The sequence below is a fragment of the Acomys russatus genome, chromosome 17 (genome assembly GCF_903995435.1).
Source record: "Acomys russatus chromosome 17, mAcoRus1.1, whole genome shotgun sequence".
Classification (NCBI taxonomy): Eukaryota; Metazoa; Chordata; class Mammalia; order Rodentia; family Muridae; genus Acomys; species Acomys russatus.
In genome coordinates this window covers 33,641,297-33,651,763 of record NC_067153.1, presented here as the reverse complement: position 1 = coordinate 33,651,763, position 10,467 = coordinate 33,641,297, and the positions used below count along the sequence as shown (strand labels likewise).

The 10,467-nt window shown below is 35.6% G+C and overlaps 1 non-coding gene across 1 annotated transcript; it reads left to right on the top strand.

Annotated features, from left to right (window-relative positions):
- The first annotated feature begins 2,764 nt into the window (after positions 1-2,764).
- On the top strand, positions 2,765-2,901 carry LOC127201878 (small nucleolar RNA SNORA29). The gene has a single exon (XR_007832223.1). It is a non-coding gene; the product is annotated as a small nucleolar RNA SNORA29 (small nucleolar RNA).
- Positions 2,902-10,467: the final 7,566 nt, after the last annotated feature.

The following is a 10,467-nucleotide window of genomic DNA, read 5'->3' as shown; positions in this document are numbered from 1 at the left end:
ATTACACATACATACAATAAACTATCTAAAGCAAGAAGAACCAAAGAACTATCAGGAATTATATAAACGGTACATTCATAGTGGTTTGGCTATTTGTAATTGACAGGATGACTACACTACAATACAGAGACTGATGCACCAACCACAGATCATCTATGATGTGGACCTAGAACCTCTGCTCAGATGTCGTAGATAGGCAGCACAGTCTCCTTGTAGGTCCCACAGTATGAGTGGTAGGGACTACTTCTGACTATTTATCATTTTTACAATAGTCTAGATGTGTGAAGTTTTTCCATACTGAAATATTCCTCCTCTTCTGTCAGCTCTCTTGTCTTCATCTTAAAATGTCATATTTTTCTAATAGTGTATTCATAATCTACTTACGACCCAAAGTTGTTTATTAAACATAATCTTTGATTTATTCTGAAGCACTAACTTATTCTTTATTGTTATATATTTATACCCTTCTATTACATCTACTACTGGAATGTAGCTGTTAAATATAGCTTCTGTCATAAGTAAATCATTACCTTTGGTATTTAGTCCTCAAATATTTGTTCTGCACATTTATCAAGCATTTTAAAAGAAGAGATTATTTTACGATGTCTAGGAATTTTAATCAAAGTTAAAAGTATATTATTGCCCTACTGAAAAATAGGTAAATGGCAATATTAGAAAAATATTTAATTTAACTTATTCATAGTGTGAATAATTTATTTTACATATAGGAGGCTGTTTAGAATCCTTAGAGCTTTTGTGAAGGGGATGGAACTCTATGCCAATCCATGCATGTCAGTTTTCCACAGATGAGGTATTCGACCAGATCTGATTAGTAGCTTTGAACTTATCCACCAGCATCATTTATTTTCTTCCACTTAATTTACCTAGGAAAGCTCTTTGTCATCTCCATTTCTCCTAAAATGAACAGGAAATTTATTCCTGGTGATATCATGATGTTACAGAAGTGAGGAAAAAATTGTGCCACTTTTACCTAAAATTAAAATATCCATGACACTTTCCCTACCATAATTTTGATATCCAGGAGGGATATCAACACATTCTTGTTGGAAAATAGGAATCAACTTTTAAACAACAAACACTCTCCTGGGACAACACTATTCTCACTGTACTGAAATAGAGACTATACTGAATTTAATCCACATAATTATTTGTTTGTTTTCTGTATCAAATAAATAGTGTATATTTTTTATACAAAAATTTCATTATATTTGTAAACACAACTATTCTGAATTTTTAAAATTAATTAATTTACTTTTTCACTTTACAACTCAATCCTAACACCCTGTTTCCGCTCCTCTCCTCCTGGTCCCACCACCCACTCTCTTCCCCACACCCTCTCCTCTGTTCCTCAGAAAAGGCAAAACCTGCTATTCCAATCCATCCCAGCTCATGAAGTCATTTCAGGAATGAGAGCTTCCATCCTCTCTGTTCCCCTGAGGCTTGGTGAGGCAGCCCAACCAGGAGGAAGTGATCAAAAGTCAGGCAACAGAGTCCATGTCAGAGACAGTCCTTGATCCCCTTAATATGGGACCAACATGAAGTCTGAGCTGCTTATCTGCTCCATCTATGTAGGCAGCCTAGGTCCAGTCCACGTATGATCCTTTTTTTGAGCTTCAGTCTCTGCAAGCCCTGCTGCTACCTGGATAGCTGGCTCTGTTGGTCTTCTTGTGGAGCTCCTGCCACTTCCAGGTCTTTCTATCCTACCCTGCTCCTTTTTCATAAAACTCTCTATGCTTCACCCAATGTGTGACTGTATCAGGATCTGTTTCAATCCACTGCAGGGGAATACCTCTTAGGGAACAGCTATGCTAGGCTCCTGTCTGCAAGTTTAGCAGAGTATCTTAATGTCAGAGTTTGGCTCCTTCCCATGGCATGGGTATCAGGTTTGGCCAGGCATTGGTTGGATATAGGAACAAAGAATTACTGGAGATACATAAAGTTGAAATAAGACCTTCAGCTAATAATATTATACCAATTTACTTAATTAGTTCTCACAAGTGAGTTATAATTTTGTAAAATGACTATAGTGGGGACATTTGGGGAAGAGAAAAATAAAAACTCCATAGAGCTGTCTAAACATATCCTATATCCAAAATTAGCTCAAAGAATAAATATTAATAAATCTCTATTTGTCTTTGAGTTCAAATATTTTATTAAAACTTACTGAAGTTTTGAATACCTTTAAATATTTTACATGCCAGCGTTTGTAGAGGAATTGTGTTTTTTGCTCTCCCCAACATCAAGTTCAATAATATTTCTGGTGCTATTTTCCTTCCAAATCTTAGTCAATAATTTTTTTAAGGACAGTTGATTTGTTGATACATTAAGCCTACAGTTTATTGTGTGGAACTATAAAATATTGCTAATTTTAATAGAAGCTTTGTATAGCCAGTTTCCTGAATCCACTAGATTAATAACTTGAGTCTATTACTCTCATTGTGTGGTTATTGGGGTTTTAAAAGTTTTCTCTAATGCCAAAGATGGCAAAATACTATATTTATATCAAGAAGTCATTATACTGGCTTATTGTTTTTCAGATGGATATTAGAATTGTAGACAAAGAAAGGAACTTCCTATATTTTTTGTTTTGTTTTGTTTTTTGAGACAGGATTTCTCTGTGTAACAGTTCTGGGCTATATCATTACATTTCATGTTCTCTTAATGTTTGAGCATGAAAGTTTTCTTTAGGTTGCTTTCTAGTTTTACAGTATTTTACGCCTCAGTAAGGATATTTAAATTTTGTTTTCCCAGTTGACTACCACACTTTCTCCTAATAGATTTTAGTGGCCATGCTTATTGGATAGATGGAAGGTGCTGTGATCTGAAGAGGAAAGACCTTTTAATGCCCTCCCTCTATATGAAATGGCTGAACAGAAAAGAAAAACAAATGTTTACATTTTGTATCTAGCCACTTTGATGAAGCTGTTTATCAGCTGTAGGAGTTCTCTGGTAGAATTTTGGGTACCATTTGATGTCCTTTCATTGTCTTATTGTTCTAGCTAGAACTTCAAGTGTTATATTGAGGAGATCTGGAGAGAATGGCAGTCTTTTCTAGTCTCTGATATTAGTAGAATTTCCTTGAGTTTCTCTTCATTTAATTTGATGTTGTCTATTGGCTTGCTGTACATTGTTTTTATTATGTATGTGTTTACGTATGTGCCTTGTATCTCTGATCTCTCCAAGACTTTAAACATGAATGGGTGTTGGACCAATTCCAGCCCTATCACACAGCAGAAGTTGACATCTTCAGCCATGTACTCATGACTTGAGAGTTAAGGATATAGAAAAGAAGTTGTGGTATCTCCCTCCCTCTGAATCTAAGGACATCTGAGGTCAGATGTGTGCCAGTTGAGTACCTTAAAGGAGGCTCAAAGACATCATTGCCTGAACCTCTGAGAGTAAAGCCTGAATGTGTTGAAACCCCTAATATGTTGGAGATGTCAGAGTCAGGGGACACCAGCAAAAAGAGCTGCAAACTGGATATGGAACCAGACCAAGAGAAAAATGTTGCAAGCAACTCAGCTGGAGATCTGAAGATTGCTTCTGCCCATGCTTGGAGATGCAGAATTTGGATTTTGCACTACTTGTTTTCATTTCTTCTTGTTTTGCTCCAGTATTTCCTCACTGTTAAGTCTCAAACCTTGGGCTAAATGGTTGAGGTGCAAATTAAGCATAGTAGAGCAGACCAGGACATCAGATTCTCCCCAGCATCCTCAGTCCCTACTTGTTACAGCATGTGGCTCACATATCCTGCCCCTATTCCTAAACTCTCCAGCCTAGAGTTTGTGCTGCCCTTCCCCCAGAGGCTTTTCCCTATACAAATCAGCCATTTTCTGCACCTGCTCCTCTTCATAACTTTGCCTTCCTGTCTCGTGCACCTGGTTCCCCTCTCTCCCCTATTCATTCCCCTTTTCCATCTCCTCACATAGATGAGTCATGTTCACTGTGGGATTCTCCCAGATGTCTCTGCCTCCAGCTCCTCACTCCCTTTTATCAATAATGGACTTTCTCCTCCACCATACATAAAAGAAGTCATGTCCTTCCTTTATCCACCACATTTCATTTCCTATCTATTGGATGATGATGTATATTTTGTGCCATTGTACATTAAAAGCAGGTGAGCCACCTTTTAATTTTGAATTTATAGGGGTTTACAGTTATGATATTACCTTGGGTCCCACCAGCCGAGACTATTAACTTTGAAACACCCTTGACACTGAAACTCAATAGAAACTTTTGAAGTTGGACTAAATGCATTTAAGCATTTTTATATGTTGACAAGCTCACAGAAGTTAGGGAGTGGAGTCTGGTGGTTCAAATAAGAATGTTCTCATCAGCTCCTATGAATGTGGGCTTGTTGGAGTAGGTGTTGCATTTTGGAGAAAGTGTGACACTGGGAATGGGCTTTGAGGTCTCTAAAGTCCATGACAGGCCCAGTCTCCATTTCTCTGTTTGTAAATCAGAATGTAGCTCTTTGCTACTGCACCAGCCCCACACCTGCATGCCACTCTGCTCTTGTCTATGACAATAACACAGCAAGCCTCTGAAAACATAAGCTAGCCCCTGGAAAAAAAATGATTTCTCTTATAACAGTTGCATTTGGTATAGAGCTTCATCTCAGCAAGAGAATGGTGATTAAGAGAGTAAGCAGCATTCTCTGTTTAAATGCTATAAAAGTAAATTATCTGAAATATTGAAAGACTACCATTCAAAATAGTTTAAAAATACTAGTATAATACTTAATGAATATACACTTTGATGTGAAACAATGACATAACATTGAGCTTAGGATTTTTAAAATATATCTGTATTTTTAAGTATATACCTATATTTAAGTATATTATGTATTTACTCTAGACTTCTTATTTTGAAGATTTTAGGTCTATATTCTTTGCTTGATAGATTATAGGACTTTACACATAGGAATTATAATGAATTAATTTCAGATCTTATGTTTCGAGATTAGAATAATATTGGTAATAGATGCTCTGTATATTTAGAGATTAAATCAATTAATTATCACAATGAATATTGCATTGTAATCCTTTCATTTCATAATGCTGCACTGGTATAACCCTGTGGAAAATATCTTATGATGGAGCTAGAGAAAAAGCTCAGCATGTAGAAGTATTTGCTACTTTTGCTCAGGTTTCAGTGCAGGTGGGGTAGCTCACAACTCTCTATATGGGCAGTTCCAGAGGATCTAGTCACTCTACTTCGTACTGTGAATGTACTACAAGCATATGTGTTGAACATTTATACATGCAGGAAAACCACTCATGTACAACATAATTAAAATGTAATTTTTATAGTATATGCTACTAAATATATTTATTCTTTAGTTATGATTGCACCATGGTCAAATATTGTTAATTATGTATTTATTACATACCATATACATATTGACACTTTTTTTCAGCTCTCTCCTTACATGTGCCATTCTCTTATTTATATTCTACAGGAGTTTAGTGTTATTTTCTAAAAAATGTATTTTTGGAAGAAATACAACAATTGTACAATGAGAGGCATCTTACTTATACAACTCAATTCTTATGAAATGATATTCATGTCAGGCTATGCAGCTGATAATACTATTGAGACACTTTGCTTTAAAGTACAGATAACTTAATATGCAGGTACAGAGTGCTCAAATTGGACACTGCCATCAGGAAACAGTAGCAGAGACGGTGGAAGCCTGAGGGTGGTAGCTGTGATTCAGGTTCTGGCTCAAGAACTGTGAGCATAATACAGTCATGCTTCTGTTGAATACAAGGGTGATAAACAGTCTCTGCAAGGTCACTGTCATGAAAGGGTCCAACTATAAGTAATAAAAATGGATTTTTTTCATGCATTCTTTCATTGTTTGCTTTTTCCTATGACAACCATCTTAAAGATTTGATTAGCCTTCAATTGATTGCGATACTCTTAGAAGCATTGCCTACCACTACTACTTGTAGTTCCCTGGGACCTTTTGTTTTAGTACATAATGAAAATTCTGGCACGGTGGAACGTTATCTAATTGCCAATCAGCAAATGCCTTTACGTTTGGTTCACTTTACCTCTAATAAAATCTATATTACTTTTATGAAAGTAAATGTATCAATTTCTCTCAGAAGTATATATTAATAAAACTAAATAATAGGTTTAATTATTGTATTTGTAATATACCATTTAACCTTTTAGTCTATGATTTTCTTCTGGTAGGTTTTCTGTTTTTACTCATAAATTTATTCATTTTTAAAAAAATATTGTGGCCTCTACTGCTTAAAACTTACTGAAATTACAGAACAATGTGCAGCCATTTTCAATTACTTCTGCAAGAACTGATTGGGATTTGAAGATGGATGGGATATGATAGGAATATAGGACTATTTATGAACCCGTATTGGTAGTCAAATATTAAATTCTTCAAATCATCTCACTGTGATTCTCTTTGTTTGGCATGAATGGACAGAGATGAGTTAAAGGTTCCTCCATTCTATGATATTACTTCCTTCTGCTGGGATAGTGGTTTTCAAGATTTATGGCATTTCAATTTTTAGTTAAGTCACCATTACTTATTTCAAAGTATTCGCACTTGGTTTCATTTAATGAACTAATCTCAAATAAAATTTTACCTGCTATTAGTACCTTGAACTAAGAACTTTATGTTTTAAAGGTTTGTCAAGCGATATATATCCCTCTATTTCTGACTTCCATAGGATTTAAACATAGGGAAAAATAGGCATTAGTTATGAGTGTCAGTGGGGAGTGTCTCATTAATTAATGACACAAACTTTTTGTCCATTCACGTCATTGTGTGCCAAAAGTGCACCCAAATTATCCATACTTCACAGTTCTTAAGGCAATTACACCAATAGTTATGGGCATCTCTGTGGTGTAATTGTATCAAGAACAATACTCTGGGAGTCATAACCATCTCTAATAGTGTGATCAGCATTAATTTAAGAAATAAAATGCAAATAATTAATCATGTAAAACTGTTATGATTTGAATGTGAAATTTCTTTTATAAACTCATGTGTTTAAATAATTGGCCTGCCACTACTTGGTGCTGTTTGAGAAGGTTGTAGTACCTGTCTTAATTACAATTTCCAGTTGCTGTGAGAAGATACCATGGCCAAAGAAACTTAATGAGGAAAGAGTATATTGGTGGTTACAGTTTCAAAGGGTAAGTCCACAACCCTCATGGCAGGGAACATGTCAGTCGGCAGACAGTCATGGTAGCGGTAGCTTAGTGCTTGTATTATTCCTTCAAACACAAGGCAGAGCAGAGTGAGGAACACAGAGCTATATACCAGAGAATGTCTTCAAATTTTGAAATCTGAAAGAATATACTCAGTGACATATTTCTCCAACAAGTTCACAGTTCTTAATACTTTCCAAACTAGGAAGCAAGTATTCAAACATAAATTTTGGGAGTATTTCTCATTTACACTACCAAAGAATCCTTAGGAGTTGAACCTCAGTATCTGATTTCATAAGACAAAAGAATCATTGCAAATTTTCATAATTACTTATTCTGATACTAGTCACTGTTAAAAAGCCTGCTTATCTTATAAATTTAGTATAAAACAACAAAGGTATGTGTAAAGCTATTCTGTTAGAAACTATTTCTTAATTCTGGGCCAAAATTCAGTAAGTGTTTTTGTTTGTTTGCTTGTTTGTTTTTATTACAATCAAATCCTAACTCATTTTTTTCCTTTTAAAAAATTAACTATTTTTTTTTTTTTTTTGCTTTATATCCCAATTATAGCTATCCCTCATTCCTCTCCACTAAGTCTCTCTCTCTTACCTCTCATGCACCCTTCCTCCTTTTCTCCTCAAAGAAGGGGAGCTGTCCTATGGATATTGTCCTGCCTTGGCATATCACATTACATTAGGACTAGGAGCATATTCTCCTATTGAGGATAGACTAGAAAGCCCCTTTAGAAGAAAAGGACTCAAAGGCAGAAAACAGAATCAGAGATAGCCCAGGATCCTGTTAATAGGTGTCCCACACAAAGACCAAGCTGCACAATTTTTATATATGTGTATAGGGCCTAGGTCCATCCTATACATGCTCTCTGGTTGGTGGTTCTTTGTGAAGCTTTATGGGCTATGGTTAGCTGATACTGTAGGTTTTATTGTGGTGTCCTTGACTTCTCTGGTTCTTTCAATTATTCCTTCCTCAGCTTCCATAGTTTTCCTAAAGCCCAGTTTAATGTTTCATTGTGGGTTTTTATGTTTTCATCATCCTGGGTGAAGCCTCTTGATGACATTTATTCTATGCTCCTGTCTACATGTGTATTGGAATATCACTAATAATGTCATTGGTGGGCTCCCTCTCATACCATGTGTCTCAATGCTGGTGGAAGTGAAAATTAGTGTAACCACTTTGGAAATCAATGTGGTGGTTTCTCAGAAAAACTGGAATATATCTATCTCAAAATCCAGCTTTACCACTCCTGGGCATGTGCCCAAAAGATGTTCCACTATACCACAAGAACATTGCTCAATTGTTTATAGCAGCTTTATTCATAATAGTGAGAACTGGAAACGACCTAGATGTCCTGCAAGTGAAGAGTGGATAAAGAAAATGTAGTACATTTACACAATGGGATATTACTCCATCTATTAAAAACAAAGACATCATGCAGTCTGCAGGGAAATAGATAGAATTAGAAAGAAATCATCCTGAGTTAGGTAACTCAGACCCAGCAATACAAACTTTGTATATACTCACTTATAAGAGAATACTAGGCAAAAAGTAGAGGATAATCATGATACAATACACTGACTCACAAGAAGGGACCATATGGGGATGCTTGAATGACTATCACTAAGACGGTAAATAGAATAGACATCATGGGTGGAGGGAAGGAGGGGACTGGGTGGGAGAGGTAGTGGGGATGGGAACAGGATGAGTCAAGTGGATAAAGATGGAGAGGATGAATACTGAGAGAGAAAACTGAAATGGGGTGGGGGACATCTGTCAGATGAAGTAGAAATCTAGGACAATGGATATTCCCATGAATCTATTAAGGAAATGGGAACAGAAAAGGCCATTAAAGACTTCTAATGGAGAGACCAAACCAGTCACAAAGCCTTCAAATCACAATTTGTTCTGCCTACAGGATGTGCAGTGGTAAAAATGGAGCAGATATTGAAAGACAAGGCAGCAATAACTGGTGCAACTTGAAACTCATATAGAAAAATTTTAAATCAAGCCTTCATGATGTTAAACATAATCCAAGGGTTTGATACTCTCATATGGAATATATATATTGGACTTTTGGAAATGAAACAATTTTATTTCCATTATAACAAAAAATTAAACAGCAAAGCCTCTACAATTTATAATAATCAGTAGTCTCCAGTCATTATTGCTGTTCAGACATTGTTACTTGCTTTCTCTGGATTGTCAATAGTGCAAAGTGCACGTGATTGCATATTCAGTAACAATGTTGCAATGACAGCACATTGTAAACCATGCCTGAGTGGTGCCAGAAAACCCTGGAATCCTTAAGCAATTGACTTTCAATCAAATTTTAGTCATTGTGTACTCAGAAACATATCACTATAGGCATATCTTCTGTGTTTCACTTTGTTGAATCATGAAGTATAGACCTATGGCTTTAAGAATCTTAGGATAAACTATAAAGCTTTAATCTTTTTAAATTAGGTTTTTGGATTGTTGACATTAGTATTATGACAATGTCTCCTATTTTACATGGTTTTTCTCTGAAAGTGTGTACTTGGGGTTCTCTAGAGGAAAATTACTTATATAATGAATCTATAGGTACATATAGAAAGGGGATTTATAGAATAATACCCAGGCTATGGACCAGCCATGGTATCTGTAGTAAATTCATGTTGCTCAATAGAAGTTTTTATTCAATGACCGAGTACAAGTGTAACTAAATGTTTGATGCCACTCCGTACATCCTGAAATAGAGCTTCTTTTCTCTAAAGTGTGATACATTCTGAAGATTTCACTCCAAAGTTAAAAGCAAACGTCTAGGTATTCACCTGCAGCTCAGGACAGTCCACATACAAAGCCTGTGCTAAATCCTGAGGTGCAAAAAGTTTGTGGATGCTTGCAACACTTGTAAAATTATCTACGTCCAGTGATGGACAGTGGAAAAAGCAGAAAATTATTTAAAATTCATTCTTGATTTAGAAAGATACATCAGAGCATTTTTTGAAAGCACCCTGACAGGGAGTACAGTTTTCATAAAAGTAAAGCTTTTTTAAAAATTAAAAATGTATATTAGTCTTTAATTTTGTTTTTAAACATTTTTATTTTTACATACACACTTATATTATTACACATATATGCAATAAACTACCTATACAACAAGAACCATGACACAACCGGGAAGTATGTAAATGTTACATTCTTAGTGTTTTGGCTATTTGTATTTGTCAGTCTTGAAGAAAACATCTTTCCTCTCTTGATGCATCT